Below are 16548 nucleotides of genomic sequence, written 5' to 3'. Positions count from 1 at the left end.
CAACAACAACAACAACAACAACAACAACAACAACAACAACAACAACAGACCCCCCTACCCCTGAAGGGCTCAGGGCGGTTTACAAACAATCAACATTTGAATACAGCTAATAGTTTCAATTAAAAATATAAATAAAACATTAAAACACTAGCAGCAGTGATCTTCCACAATTAAAATAGGTAGATGATGTCCGGCATTAACCCCCCGGGAGGGGACTGGCCGATATTCAGTCAGCAGGTGACAAAGCTGTAAGGAGCAACAAAGTTAATCCAGGGCTGGCAGCCACTGTGTGGGGGTGCCCATAATCCTTTCTCAGAACTCTAAAATCATCCACTGACTGTACAAGTTTGGTGACGGCTGCTGTAAATGCTGTAAATAAGTGAAATCAACCTAGCCAAACTCCACTGGAATCTGGGGGCTGAGGTTACGCAAATTGTAGTGAGTTACACCATTCCGTGCTTCAGTGGTGAGAAGATGATTTCAGAGAGACTGCCATGTTAAATAAGGGAAATGGAAGGAACTGAACGATGTAACATGCATGTGAGAAAATCAAAAAGGCATTGTGGGTGGGGGGTGGGGAATCAACAAGTCAAAAGTGAAAGAGACAGCACAGATGGAGATGAGTCTCTGATCCAGAATCAAGCACATACCATAGTGTATGCGGGGACTGTAACACGCAAACTGCATACGAGTGTCTTCTGTAATGGGTTCCTCGAGAGTTCGCTTCAGACGCGGACAGGCACCTGGCAGGGGAGGGGGGGAGGCAAAGATGTATTCAGAATCCCAGGGGGGAACTCGTGACTTTAACAGCCCTTTCCACATAAACCTGTTAAAATGTTTTCAGGCAGGAAATAAAGTGTTTCCTCTGTGGAGTTCTGCACTGTTTTTTTCCCCTCACACTCTGAAAATATTTTATTTCCAGCCTGAAAATGTTTTATATGAAAACTCTTTTACAACGAGTCTTTTCTTTGAAACGTTTTCAAAATGTCTTCCCCTGCTGTGTTTTGCAGCGTTTTATTTCTCTGGCTTTCTTTTATTTCTCCAACTGCACTTTCTACGCCCCTGTGCTGTCTTACAACTTTCCCTTCGGGGCCATTTTATTGTATCCCTGAGCTTACTCAGTTCCCCCTCCCCTCTTTATCTTTGTCATTTCTACACACAGGTCGAATCCCCACTACCGTCTTAGCCAGGTTTCAGAACACAAACTAACCAGGTTTGAGGGATGACCTTCCAGGGCGAATCCCCACTACCGTCTTAGCCAGGTTTCAGAACACAAACTAACCGGGTTTGAGGGGCGACCTCCCCGGTCGAATCCCCACTACCGTCTTAGCCAGGTTTCAGAACACAAACGACCTCAAACCTGGTTAGTTTGTGTTCTGAAACCTGGCTAAGACGGTAGGACCCTCAAACCCACTAGTTTGTGTTCTGGAAACCCATAAGACGGTAGTGGGGATTCGACCACAGCAGAAGAGAACCCACAAATTGAATCTTCAAAGCATCGATTCTACAAATAGCCAAAAAAAGAGAGAGAGAAAATCCTCACAGAGGCCACAAAATGTTTTGAGGGACTTACATGCATTCCAAGACATGAGTAAAATAGGTTCAACCCAGTTCCCTGAGAAGGGTACTGACCTAGGTCGGGCCATTATTGTTCCCTAATGCTTTTTTGGATTGGCCAGCTGTATGTATGCCCAAACACTCAGCTGTGGATTTCATTGGAATGGGGACTCTGGCACCAGAGAGACTCCGCGACTTTTACCGGAATCAAGCTGAGTTCGAACAAGAGTTCCCTGAAAAGTAGTAGTTCCCAACTGAGTCGGAAATTTGGACCAAGCAACTGGTGAAGCTGGTACAAAACCACACCCCAGTGGTTGTGCGGAGCACTTAGCTCTAACACAGCTGAACTCAGGCTTCCATAACGCAAGTGCGAATCACCTCAAGATGAGTTTCTTTTTCCTCTCTGTCGTCACACAGGAGTCTTCTACCTAAACAAGATGTGTGGCCAGGACCATCACTACAAGTTGTTTAGAGGGTTGTGCTTAATGATGGCAGAAGGGCTCCATCTCATTTCTCATCCTCCTGCCCTGCTCCTCAGGAGCACAAGGGGCCAGAGGGCATTAAATGATGAACGCAAAGTCACGTGCCCTTTGGGGCCTGAAGCACAGATGTGGTGGATAAGAGCACGTCGGCCACATTGCTTCTTTGAGGTTTTGTCAATGCTCACCGTACTGTGCAGCTTATGAAAATAGTCAGTGTGTTCCTATTGCGCCAGGACAGTTCTCTTGCCCAGATAGTCTGTTGAATATCCCATTTTAAAAAATCCTAAAGCTAACTCTGTATATCTAGAAGGGCAGGACTAGCCATCTTACCTTCTGCACATTGGCAGACATCTCCCTGAGCACAAATGTCGGCTAATAAATTGATCCTTGTTGTGTATAGCTGCATTTCTACAGACAGAAGGGGAACAGGGAATATAGGCATATATATGATTGGGGTACACTTTAACTCAGTTACCTCCACCTTCATCCCAAATCCTGAGTTGCCGAAGTCCCTGAGAAGTGTTTCCAAAGCTCTGCTTGATGCCACAGGAAAGTGGGAGGGGTGGGCCAAGGTTGGGGGAATCCATGAATTTAGTCTAGGGAATTTGCTTCGTTCCCCTCTTGATTACAGGATCCCTGCACCAAGGCTTTCACACAAAATAAATAAGACAGCAAGACTAAGTTACATTTGGTAAATGTTGACTGTGAACCCTCCACCGCCTACCCACCAACTCCAAAGAGAAAAACTCCCTCTGACTCTCTCTTCCCACGACCTGCCCAGGCTTACCTGGTCTATAGGAAGTCATAGAGGAGGCTGTGGGCTGGAGCTCTGCCAGGGACCAGCTGCCTTTGTCTCTAAGGAACACATTCCTGGCCTGATGCGGGCACCTATTTGTGGAATATACAAGTATTGCCTTATCCCAACTGAAAACTACCCTATTTACCCAGCTTTCAAATTTAATTCTATATTTACTAGGCAGGAAGATTCCCCTGAACGTCAGACGACTCTCCCTACAAATGTTATACACAAAATGTTTTCCAGTATTGGACATAACTGTAACTTGTATGTGAATTTACGATGACCTTCTCTCTTTTTTCTTGATAGCATAACTGGGGAGGTGGGGAAACTATTCTTGCATTTCACTAAATACTGGGGGATTTTTGTTTCTTTTTTATTTTTTGCTGCTCTCTCTCTTCTTGTGGGCTCCTTTCCCACTGGATCCCTCTCTATGTCAAGGTTTCTAGCGCTGGTATCCTGTGGTAGCGCTACCGGACGCCCCTAATGCATGTAGGGCCACTTCAAAGACGCTTCTATTAAGAAGATGCCTGGGATGCCACGTGACTGAGGGGTTGCCACAGCGGTAGTTGCCAGTACAGCTCGTCAGCTGGCCTCTGTCGGGGAGTGCCGGGGGACCCCGCGCTACTCTCCTCAAGTAAGTGGGGAAAGTCCCTCTGTGTGTGTGCATGCCAGTGTTATATTATGGTTTAAAGTGTGTTTCATTTCAACATTTTTAATGTTGATTTTTTTTAATCTCTTGGAGCCAGACTAAAATCTCTGCACTGAGAGTAGGGAAAGAAACCCTGCTCCAAGAGCTTCTTTCTCACCGTGTCAAAGTACAGCAGCAGCCGTTGCCCTTGGATCTCCCAGTGGCTGATGTATTGGTCGGAAAGATCTCGCAGCTGAGGAGGCCGGGGAGAGGCAGAAAAGAAATCAGCAAGTGAACAAAACCAGCAGATTCCCCCCAGAAGAAGACTTGTGAGGGTTGCCAGCCCCATGTAACACCTGGAGATGATCTCCCACTGTGGTAACTCATTTCCACGTGTCTGAGATTAGTTGCCCTGGAGAAAATGGCTGCTTTTGAGGACTCCATGTCTAGGTTAACTCCAGCCTTATGTAGATTTAGGATTTCCAGCCCCTGCCAGCATGCTGGCAGGGGCTGATGGGAATTGTAGTCCATGAACATCTGGAACACCATAGGTTGGCCACCCCTGGATTAAACCCTATTTAAGTCCCTCCCCTCCCCAAACCCCACCCTTCCCAGGCTCCACCCCCCCAAATCTCTAGGTATTCCCCAGCCCGAAGGGTGGCCTCTGCCAAATCCAGAACCACTGCCCCTCTCTCCTTCCAATGATGGGGATGTGACAGACAGGCAACCTGTTTCCACACTAGCAGTTTAAATCTGACATTTGCCTCAGAATAAATTGTTTCATTTTTACAGATAATTCCGACAATGTGCACAGTTAACCCCGTTGTAATCCAGCATTTTTAAAAACTCAGTTCTGATGTGTGGCAGGTTCTTTCTCCCAGGGTGAAAGTGAGTATAGTACAAGTGATGGGATTTGGCAAGTGCCAGTAACACAATCCAGTAATGAAGGAGTTAATTGTTGCATACATTACAGAGGGTTAACAGGGTAATTGATACCCATTACGAAGCTCACCCAACCACAATAGGTAATGTTCACTGGCCACTGGTACTTGACCTCACTAACCAATTAGTACGAAATAAATTAACTCCTTCATTACTGGATTGTGTTTGCACTTGCCAAATCCCATCAACAAGCCCATACAGACCAACCACAAAAGTGAAACGCCTGAATACTCTGGCTGTTGTGGCCTTTCAATGGGTGCATCTATTAGCGCCACTGCTGGCCTGTAATTCATGGCTGGCATCTTCAGAGGCGTGTCATGGTAAAATGTGTTTATCTCCATGGGAGAGAGAGAAACACATGGAGAGAAACACCACTTACCATGAGATGCTGTACAGGCAAAGCTACAAGGCTGCTTTTGCACTCCAGGCGCATTTGGGGCGGCGGAAAATCTCCCAACCTCTCACTTTTCTCCCCGCAACCCTCCTTTTTTTTCATTTCTACCTTAGTTCCTCTTCTTTTGATCTTCTTATTTTTTCCAGTCAGGAAAAGCAGCCTGTTCATCCAGGGCTGAATGTTCTCAGGGTCTGACACCACCCAGAGACCCAGGCCCTTAAGTGGCCCTGGGTAATGAAGTCTCTCAGAGCTTTTCAGCGCAACTGAACAGGCCAATTTTCAGTCTGGAAAACAGTGGTGGATTCAGCAGTTTCGCAGACCAGCTCGGCAGAACCGGGTTGAAAGCAAATGGTGCTTGGTAATAACCAGTTAAATTATTGGGAATCCCACCACTTGGAATCGGGTTGTTAAATTATTTGAATCCTACCGCACCTGAAACTAAGTCTGAAACTAAGAACTAAGGTAAGTGGTGGGGTGCGGGTGCCCGAGGGCTGCAGGAGGCGGTGGGGCCGGGTAGAACAAAGCAGTCTTGCCCCCCGAGCTAGTTTGGCCCAGCTACATCTCTAGATGCCAGTCATTGATAAGGCGAAATATTAGGAGCGAAAAATACCAGACCATAGCCACACAGCCCAGAAAACCCCCAAGACCCCGTTGATTCTGGCCATGAAAGCCTTTGACAATACGTATCTCCTCTGAGCCCCCAAGAGAGACAGTACCTGGAAGACATTTAAATTATTTCTTTTAACTGGCTGCTGTGGGTTTTCCAGGATGTGTGTCTGCAGGCAGGTAGTTTTTGCTCCTAACGTTTTGTATACCTGTCACAGTAATGTGAGTTTTTCTTTGTGGTACAGTGCGGAGTGGCTGTCCCGTGAGGGTCTACGTTTTGTCCACCTCAAAGGGAGGTGGGGCACATTTTCATGTTCCTGAGTGGAGTTCATTTACAATTGCATTTGCCGTTACATTTTCTCTTAGAGTTTGAAATAATATTATGCGTGGGTTGCCAGCACTCTGAAAATGTCAGTGTAACCCATGCCATTTTAGTATTTTTGGTTTAGTTTGGATCTTAGGGCCCAGGGGATAAGAGCTCTCACTTGAGTATGTGCAGTTGGTAAGCAGCTTACTTGTTACCAACTGTAAGAGAGCCCCACCCTCCTCAATTGGATCTGGCCTGCAGCAGGAGAAGGAAGACCTGCAACGGTGAGGGAATGACTTCATTTTTTACAGGCCCAGATTGAGGAAAAGATCCTGCAACGCTACATCAGATGCAGAAGCCAGGGGATGAGAGAGAAATACAGTTCTGCTTGATCTCGCTTGGACTTTGTTGCTATTCTTTCGATTACTGGACACTGTTAGCGGTGGCAACTGTCCTGAAGTGCTGCCCAAAACAGCACTGAAGATTTTAACCTGAGTGAGTTGGGCTGTATATATATACTCACTATATAATCACTATTATTTATCCTTAAATGACAGAAAGTTGTATTAAAGATCAAAGGTTTGTTGATTTGTTCCAGCAATTTCATATTTGTTAAGCCACAGGGTGCTGTCACATATTATTTCCTAGGTCTCTAATGGAGATTGATGTGGCCAAGGATAAGTAGGTTACATCAGCCCGGACCATCTGTCCCCCTCCCCTTCGGCCCAGGTACCACCTTGTCCAGGAGTCATCCCTGGTCGGTTACAGGCGCCACTGAGCAAGGTGATGTCAGCAACCACCATGCCTGAGACCTGTGCCCCCGACTGTCTCCTGGAGGGAAAGGAAGGGAGGAAAAAAAGAAGCAGGAAATGAGAACTGGGACTTCCTGGGTTTTGTGCAAGGGCTGCTTGAAGCCTTTCATGTGTCCTGAGGTATCACTTGATCTGGATGGCCCAGGTAGATCTGATCTTATCAGATCTCAGAAGTTAGTCAGGGTTGGCCCTGTGTATCTTTTGAAGCAGGGCTTTTCTAAAACCAGTGTAGTTGCCCTGTATTTGTCTGTTACATCCAATGGAGTCCTTACAACGTCATAAAACTCTTTTAGGGGTTTTTGTTTTGTTTTAGGAAATCTTAAACCAAAAGGGCAAATGCCTTCCATGTCTAGTTTGGTCCACTGTCCTTTACCATAGAGATGAAGGGACATTCCTAGAGTACCCCCTGGAAGTGGATAGCACATCCTTCCCATACTCTACCTTCCTCAGGCACTGCCCTCAGAATCTCCCCACAGTGTTGGCAATCCCGGCTAACATGGCTGCCAACCACCAGGGTGGGACCTTGAGATCTCCAGAATTACAGCTGATTTCCAGATGACAGAGATCAGCTGTCCTGGAAAATGCTTACTTTGGAGGCTGGACTATCAGTGATTATACCTTACTGAGGTCCCTCTCCCTCGGCTCCAGCGTTGCTGTGAAGGTTGCCTGCTCTGGGTTGAGAAACGCCTGGAAATTTTGGGGGGTGGAGCCAGAGGCGTGTGGGCCAGAATTAAGCCCGGTCGCTACTCTGTGTCCCCGCCCACCCAGCAAGGGTGCCCCATGCACACACTTGCCTTCATAAGCGAGGTGGCCAGACCAGGAGAAGGCTTCAGCCTGCTCCCTTCAGGCTGGCGGCCTGGTGGGAACTACACTTTCTGGGAGACCTTGCAAGCCCCAAGATGCTCATGGGACTATGTAGTTCCTCACTCAGGCGTTCTCAAGCCAGCCTGAAGCGAACAGGCTGCTTCTCCGCCTGCAATCTGTTTTATGAAAACAAGTGTCAATGGCAGCGATGAGGGAGGTAAAGAATGTACGGGGAGTTTTGCTGAGAGGGGGAGTGCCGTAGGGATGGGGCAGGGGCCCGATTTTCTGCCCCCAGGTGCGTACCCGGTGCAACGCGCACCCCCTGGCCTCCCGGTAGCTCTGCCTCTGGGTGGAGCCTGGGGTAAAGAGGGACCTCAGTGAGGCATAATGCCATGGAGTTCATCCTCCAAGGCAAGCCATTTTCTCCAGGGGAGCTGAAACCAGTTGTAACTCTGGGAGATCACCAGTCACCACTTGGAGATGGTCAACCTCTATGGCTGCCCCCAAGTTCCACCCTCAAATCTCCAAGAATTTCCCAACCCAGAGATGGCAACCCTCCAGGGAGCTTGGGCTTAGACATATAATGCAACACTTAATTGCACCTGACATTTGCACATTTGCACAGCTCAGGACCCACACTCGAAAGTTAAGCCTGGTCTAAAACATGTCAGGATGCATTTATTTATATCTCACTTCCCGCCCCCCCCATCAGAACTCAAAGCAGCTTAGAAAATCGTTCTCCCTGCCTCCATTTTCTCACAACAACCCTGTGAGGTAGGCCATGCTGGGAGCTTGTGAGGGGCCAAAGCCTACTTGGCCCGAGAGCTTCCATGGTAGAATTAGGGATTCTTTTAAAAAAAAATTATTTGTATAGTCGGATCATTCCAATACATACATATATAATAATTTACATTTTATCCAAACCATACAGTTTTCCCCCCGTTTTTCCCTCCCCCCCTGAATTAGAGATTCAAACCCAGGTTCGCCAGAGTCCACGTTGACCACTCTATCCACCGCACCACACTCTTATTTCAGGAATGCCCTAGCACACTGCAGGGTAATGCAGCATCATTGTGCATTTATGCTGGACTCAAAATATTTGTATCCCCCCTTTTTCTCTGCTTGCCTTGAGGCGGCTTGAAAGCTTACGAACACTTCGCTTGTCTATCCAATTGGGACCCAAAGTGGCTTATGACATCTTTCTCCCCTCCATTTTATCCTCCCTACATACAACCCTGTGAGGCTGGTTAGTCAGAGAGTGACTGGCCAAGGCTGCTCTGAGAGCTTTCAAGACAGGGTGAAGAGATTTGAACCCGGGTCTCCCAGATCCTGGTCTAGCCACTCTGACTTGTCTCTTAGCAGACTGAGAGGAGAGCACTCCATGGTCTGGGACCACTGAGTGGAAGCAAACAAGAAAAACAGGGAAGTCCTACCTGTAACCCCACCCCATGCTCAGAAATGGGTTGGACCCAGAAAGGGGTGGAGACTCAAAGCAACGAGGGAGGCTGCAGAGCTCATGTAGTTTGGAGGGAGACAAGCAGAGGTGGGATCCAGCAGAGTTCTCACCAGTCTCGAGAGTGGGTTACTTTAATTATTTGTGTGTGCCGCAGAGGGGGGGGGTTACTAATTGGGTCAGCTTTTCCATCTCCTTTTCGCCTCCCTTGAGGAGGCACCCTGCCTTTGAGCGTGAAGGTTCCATATAGCCATTGCGTACTAATAATGTAACTCCCTGAACTGGGTTAATCCTTCCAGGTGCTGCAAATTCATTGATTCTCAGCCTTCGTGCCTTTTATCTCACCCAGTCTCTATCAAAGAACCTGTGTTTCTCCATTGCTGTTGTTCAGATTTGTGAGTTAAGGGCATTTTCTATAATGTGATGATGATTTAGAAATGACCTGGTGCAAAAAAATTGGGGGGGGTCGTGGTGGGGTGGCTGCCCATGGGGGGGGGGGCAATCTAACTCAGGTTTTGCCCAGGGCTCATGTTTGCCCAGGTACACCTCTGCCCCCTTTGCTGAGGGGGGGCTGGCGAGGGAACCTGTTCCTAAAATTTTTGGATCCCACCACTGCTTTCATTGCTTATTCTCCCTTGTGTTGAAGGTCCCCCTGTATTTTTTTTTCAAGTGCTTTTTGCTAAAATAAGCTTTTCCTGTGGTTTCCAGGGCACCTTTCTGGTGTTCAGGTGCAACCCTTTGTGAGAGGAGACTTATCTACGGCACGCTAGTTTGGTGGACCCTGACCAGGATGACCCAGGCTAGCCTGACCTTGCCAGATCTCAAAATCTAAGCATGGTCAGCCCGGATCACTCATTTGGAACAGGGGAGACCACCAAAGAGAGTCCAGGGTCCTCCTTGGTAAGTAAGTAGGCAAGATGGCAAACCACCTGTGTTAGTCTCTTGCCTTGACAGCCCTGCAGAGTCACCATAGGTTGGTTGTGACTTGCTGCCACTAACCCTAACCCTGGCCTGTATGGCTCAGTCTAGCCTGATCTATCCTGTTTCCCCGAAATAAGACATCCCCCTGAAAATAAGACTTAATAGAGGTTTTGCTGAAGTGCTAAATATAAGGCATCGAGAAAGTAAGATCGTTGCAAAGTTTTTTAATTTTGGAAGCATGCCAGTAGGCCAGAGTACATGCAGTTGTGGAGTGGGAAAAATAAGACATTTTCATCCCTTGAAATAAAGACATGGTACATCTTTGGGGAGCAAGAATTAATATAAGACACTGGTCTTATTTTTTTTTTTTTGGGAAACAGGGTGATTAGATCTCAGCAACTAAGGGAGGGTTGGCCCTGGTTAGTACCTGGATGGGAGACTGCAGAGGCAGGCAAAAGCAAACCATCTCTTCATCTCAACGCCAAAAGCCTCTTTGGGTTAAGCTTGCTGTAAGTGTCAGGACCAAGTTTCATTTCCCGTAATCCCCTGTAAGTTTCATTTCCCCGAATCCCCTGTAAGTTTCATTTCTCCAAATCCCTGGTTCCATGCTGCAAAGGACACTTCATATATACTGGAACTTGAGGGCAAGAACCCTCAATTCCGGCACCTACCAACTAGGGTGACACAAATCAATAAAGTTAGTTCCTTTTTCTATAAAGTCAATGGAAGCTTAGTTTGAGTAGTGTTCAGCATTACAGTAAGTCTCTCTGTGACTTGATGGCGCTTTCCACCTCACTTACTAGAGAGATTTCAGCAGCTTTCTGGAAAAAAATAAATGTCCTGCCCTTTAACAGGAAGCTTGATTGGGAAATTATTTGTTAATGTGGTATTTACCTCCATGTAGGGAAAAAACTCAGCTTCCCATGGAGATTAAAGCACTGTGATGCTTTTTGTCAAGTCTGCTGGTCACTTTACTTATTCCCCCCACCATAGATTTGTTCGTTCCTGACATTTGCTACCATTATTCCCTGCAATATTTTTTTATAGGACACCCACCACCTTGCTTTCTCTTCCTGTTTTCACCCAAACAAGTGATTCTGTCTTACTCTGAGGTGATCCATCTAATCCAGGATACACCTCAGCTGCCCGAGCTTCCTCTATCCTGGCTTACTTCCTCAAAGCCTTCAGGAGCGGACTAGAAAAATGGCCCTGGAAAGCAGTGGCGGAGGGCCAAGGGGACGGGGCGGGGCGTCGTGCACCAGGTGCATGCCTGGGGAGCAAAATTTCCCCCCCTGGCCTCCCTTTCCCCACGACCCCTGCGGCCCCCCACACCTTTTACACACACACGCAACCCCTTCCCACACTTCTACCTACGTTCCTTTTCTTTTTTTTTGCTTAGTACTTTTTTTTGAGGGCTGAAAAAAGCAGCCTGGTCCAGTTCAGGGGAAAAACTTTGCCTGAGGGAACTACAGTTCCCAGGAGACCTTGAAGACTCCACAAGGTCACCTGGGAAGTATAGTTAGTCAGGCAGCTTTCTCCTTTGAACTGTAATGGAAGTCGTGTAAATACACTCCTGGCGCGCGAGCTTAGGGTGGTCCAGCTACTTCGCCTGTGCTGGGAGAGCCATGACCGCTTCCAGAGGCGTAGCAAGAGGAAATGCTTGGCGCGCCAGTGTGTCCCTCATGGGCCCCCCCGGTCCTGCCCTGTCCTGCCCCCTGGAATGCCACATTATGACCCCGGAATGCCCTTGCCACACCCCCACAGGGGCGCATGCCCAGTGCTCCCCCCCCATTCCCTTTGGGCCCTGCAGCCTGCCCGCTTCCAAGCCCCATCAACTGCTGGAGGGCTGAAGAACCGGGTGTAGGAAGAGAATGCACCATTCTCTTCCTCACCGGTTCCATGCTACACCTGGGCCAATGAGAGGTGAAGCCAAATACTGCTGGTTCCCGCCTTAGCCACTGTGATGAGAGCAAGCAGGGAGGTCTGGGATAAAGATGGCTCTCCCAGACTCGAGCCCATACCCAGGGTTTTGCTTGAGTAAAGGTGAGCGACCAATCTATTGCTACGGATGTCAGGGAAGGGTTGGATTTTGGAGCTACTTAGGATTGGGGCCCCAGGGATTTGAGCCACCAGTAGGAGATGATTTTCTGCAAACAAAGTTTGTGTTCTGCCATTGAACACTGGAAACTATGTCCAACAGTTGTCTTGTTTGGGTTAGAATGTACTAAAGTTTAGGCTCTAGTTTGGGTGACAGAGTTGTTATAGGTTGTCAAAAGGCCAGGGAAGAGGCAGCTGAAGTTTGTTTGTCACAGCCCTCTGAGTAACAGACTTCCCTCTGTGATACACTCTGAAGATGCCAGCCACAGATGCAGGCAAAACATTAGGAACAAGATCCACCAGACCACGGCCACACAGCCTGGAAAACCCACCACAACTAATGTATAGTTGTGGCTGCCTGCCCCAACCTTGTATAAGCTCCTCTTTGGCATTACGAGCCAGGATAGATAGATCAATATTACTGGATGAAGGTCAAGCTAGCAACAAAATGGCTACCCTCAAGAGACATCCACAAAATGTCAGGGAGTGAGGTCGGAAGGCATAACTCTAATTATCAATTCTCTTCCACATTCTCAGGGTTAACAAAGAAGCCCTTTAAAATGAACATAATGGTTTAAAAATATTTCCTTGCATACGCCCAGCTTCACACATGTAGGGTGGTGCAGTGGTTAAGAGCAGTGGACTCTAATCTGGACAAGCGGTTTGATTCCCCACTCTTCCACATGAGCAGCGGACTCTTGCCGCAGATTCTTGTCTGGTGAATTGGGTTTGTTTCCTTTCTCCTTCCTTGGGCCAGTCACAGTTCCCTCAGAACTCTCTGCCCCACTTACCTCTCAACAGAGGCATACCCGGGGTAAATGGCACCCGGAGACAATAATTGTCTCCGGGACACTGCCCAGGCTCCGCCCCCTCAGTCCCCAGGTTCCGCCCCCCACTGCTGCTGGGTGCCCTTGACCCCGCCCATGTCACCATGGACATGGGGAAGGTCTAGGCCCGGGTGCCCAACTCCCCCCCCCCAGACTCCCCCTGCCAGCTGGGCTCCCAGCCAGCAGCCAGCAGCCCCTTCTGACCTCCCCTCCGGGCAGGCCAGAAAAGACTGCAGTCCTTCTTTGATGACCTTTGATGACCTTTGATGACCTTCTTTGCCCAGGCGTTTGGCTAGCCTCTCCAGAAAGCCCCTCTACAGCTGCTGGGCTGTGGGGCTGTGGGGAGGGATTATTTTAATGTTATTTTTATGATTGTATTTTATGGTGTTTTTTATTGCAGTTTGTATTGATTTTAAACTTGTGTAAGCTGCATAGAGATGCTAGTTTGAGGCAGGATATAAATATTTATAATTAATTCATTAAATAAGAGCAAGTGAGGATCCGTTAGGTGTTGTGAAGTTGGCAGTCATTTTGAGGAAGACTGATGCAAGCTCTGTGTGTGAGGACTAGCGTTATTTTTTCTTCACTGCCTATGAAGAACCAAAACACACTATCTGAAACTCCGTCATTCAGAGGTGGGATCCAGCAGAGTTCTCACCAGTTCCCCGAAATTGGGTTACTAATTATTTATTATTGTGCCGAGAGGGGTTACTAATTGGAGTCAGCTTTTCCATCTCCGCTGCCTGTACTCCCTGAGAGAGGTGCACCCTGCGCTGAGAGCGTGAAGGTTCCATATAGCCATTGCGACTAATAATGTAACTCCCTGAACTGGGTTAATCCCTTCCAGGTACTGCAATTCATTGATTCTCAGCCTTTCGTGCCTTTTATCTCCCCAGTCTCTATCAAAGAACCTGTGTGTTTCTCCATTGCTGTGTTCAGATTTGTGAGTTGGGGCATTTTCTATAATGTGATGATGATTTAGAAATGACCTGGTGCAAAAAAAAAAAAAAAATTTGGGGAATTAGGTAAGTGGGGGTGGCTGCCCATGGGGGGGGGCAATCTAACTCAGGTTTTGCCCAGGGCTCATGTTTGCCCAGGTACACCTCTGCCCCCTTTGCTGAGGGGGGGCTGGCGAGGGAACCTGTTCCTAAAATTTTTGGATCCCACCACTGGAGACAAGGCTACCAGACTCGGACCTTGGTTTGTATAAGCCCTTAACACCTTGTTAAGGGTTTTTTATGTTTGTAATGGGTGAGAGTTCTTCTGGAAACCGTCATCATGTTGAATCCTGTTCATTAAGCCCTTGGAGTCTTCAGGAGCCAACCCATTTGCAAAGAAGAATTGGACTTGGCAGTATCAGTAGACTGTAAATATAAGGACTTGAAAATGCAACCTGAACAGTGTGATGTTAAATGTTGATGTTAAATGTGATGTTAAATGTTGATGTTATATGTTGTATGTTAAGAAAGTAAACCATTTTGTTTTCAAAATTTGTTGTTGCAAACTCATTCCAAGTTCTGCCCCACAGAACCCACAGATAGAGGTTACACTACCTCCCATACTGGGTCACTGGACGTTAGCATGGCCCTTTCACCTACCAGATGCAGACATTATAGGTGACATCTCTTCGCTGCTGGTCGGGACCTTTGACTTCTCTCCGGCGGCGCTGGCGGGCATCAAATAACTGGATAGGCGACAGAGGCTGGTCAGCAGGCAGCGACTCTCCGGTACCATAGTCTTCATCCTCATAGTAGTATTCACTCAATGTTGCTGTTGCAAAAAAGAGAGAAAGACCACAAAATATTTGTTGGCCTGCAACCATTTATGCCTGCCGAGGCTTGTGGAGCAGAATGAAGAGTTGAAAACGTAAATCAGTTCTGGCTGGGGAGTCAAAGGAGCAGATTGGTTTTGAATCTGTGTCATTCAAAAGACCTTGCCTCCCCGCCCTCCATACTGTGGTTCTGAACCAAACTGGGCTTCCACGCATCTGAGTACCCAGTTTCTGAAGGGCAGCAGGTATATTTGAGATATATAATCCTGTCAAGCAAAGTAACGGGCGGAAATGTGGATTGTGCGGCACATCAAATTAGAATAGTTATCTGTCAAAAGACCAGACGTTTTACCACAGAAGTTCATACTAAAACATGAGCAGAACTTTAATTAGCCTGAGAGAGATATTTACATTATATACACAGTGTTGTAAGCACAGAACAGGGAAATTATTTTATATTAAGCCAGTCAATGCCTTTTACATCTCTGTGCTGACAACCATAAGCTGCGAAGCAGGAGATCATGTTTAAGGTTTTCTGAGGAAAAATCATGTAGTCCTTAATCAAGCTTTCTAAAAAAGATTCTGGTAAAAATACAGCTTAAAGTCATTGCACAGAATCATAAAGAGTGTCTTTGTTAAGAGAGAGCATTCAATGTTCCTGCATTCCAGAAAAAGATACTTGTTATGCTTGTATGCAAGTCAAAGCTCATGAAAATAATATCTTCAACTAGAGCATATCTAAAAGCACAGACCCAGAAATTAGAAAATAAAAATAAAGCATTTAAACATTCAGCTAAAGTATACTTATATGTAATTTAAGCAAGTCTTTTTGAAAACATTATTAGTATTAAAAATTCTTGCTTAAAAATATAGCAAAGGCCCTTTACTTTCTAAACAGCCCTATTGTTTCTTCCCACATTCCAAAGAAAAGATACTTTCACTTAGCAACTAGCTAAAAAAGTGTGTGTAAAGAACTAGTCAGCGGAATTAAAGCAAAGTGTGAGTCAAGCCATGTGAGCTCCATATTCTTAAGAATGCTTTGTTGGCGGTGTATCAGCCATGGTTGACGTTGAGTGGAAACGTCATGAACTGACAGGATTTGGCTTTGCAACATTTATGGTGCATCAGCGGTTTTTTCCTATAAGAACTGTGACATTTGTATAATCAGCGCGACTCCTCTGATTCTAAATAGACCCTCTGTTGGGTTGGAATAAAAATTATTTATTTAATTCTATTCCTTGTTGGCTCAAGCTGATTAGCTAATTTTATTAAACACTTTACCCAGTGGTAACAGTATGACATAACAGTTACGTGCACGGCTAATGGTTTGTTACAATATCTTATAGTCTAGTCAGAGCACATTTCTATACCATTTGGTTTACAGCAGTATACAGAGCACAGAGCACATCTTTTCTCTCAGTCAGTCAGTCAGTCAGTCAGTCAGTCAGTCTTCTGGTGTGTGGTGAGGGAACAGAACACTACCAACGGATTTTAACTGTCACCTTTGGAATGTTCATGCAGCTTCCCAGAATTCCATGCTGTTCTTGCTGCTGCTGCTGCATGCAAAGCAAGGCTGGAAATTCCAACAGTTTCAACAGGGAATTCCCAACAGAATAAGCCCTCAGAGGCCTGACTGGGAACTTATCTGAGGATTTTCAAAGGTCAGGATCGAGGCCTCACTGTGGTTCACGCTTCTTTGCTTCTCCTCACACCTCGAAACTACAAAAACATGTGCACATTTGGGCACAAATTTATGTCCTTCATAGAATTACTCTTTTCCCTGAGTTAGAATTTGGGTTTCTCCAACGTAACTGAATCTTGAACACATACATCATGCCTCAGCCATGGGTTTGTCTTCTCTGGATCAATTTCTGAACAACTGTTTCAGTCACTGATTTCTTAGCAGCCAATTTAAATTAACTGTATGGTTTCATACACTGAGTTTACATCTTGTGAACCACTGTGTGTTGTCTCCTTGGTAGCAGCAAGGATCTAGGTTTGCTAACCTCCAGAGATCTCCTGGATTTCCAAAGGATCTCCAGAATCAGTTCCCTGGAGAAAACGGCTGATTTGGAGGATAGACTTTCTGGTATTATACCTCAGTGACACCCCTCCTCTCCCCTCCCCAAACCCCGTTGTCTCACACTG

The sequence above is a fragment of the Sphaerodactylus townsendi genome, unplaced genomic scaffold (genome assembly GCF_021028975.2).
Source record: "Sphaerodactylus townsendi isolate TG3544 unplaced genomic scaffold, MPM_Stown_v2.3 scaffold_86, whole genome shotgun sequence".
Taxonomy (NCBI): domain Eukaryota; kingdom Metazoa; phylum Chordata; class Lepidosauria; order Squamata; family Sphaerodactylidae; genus Sphaerodactylus; species Sphaerodactylus townsendi.
The sequence above is the reverse complement of the archived record's forward strand: the minus strand, read 5'-3'. Positions refer to the sequence as shown.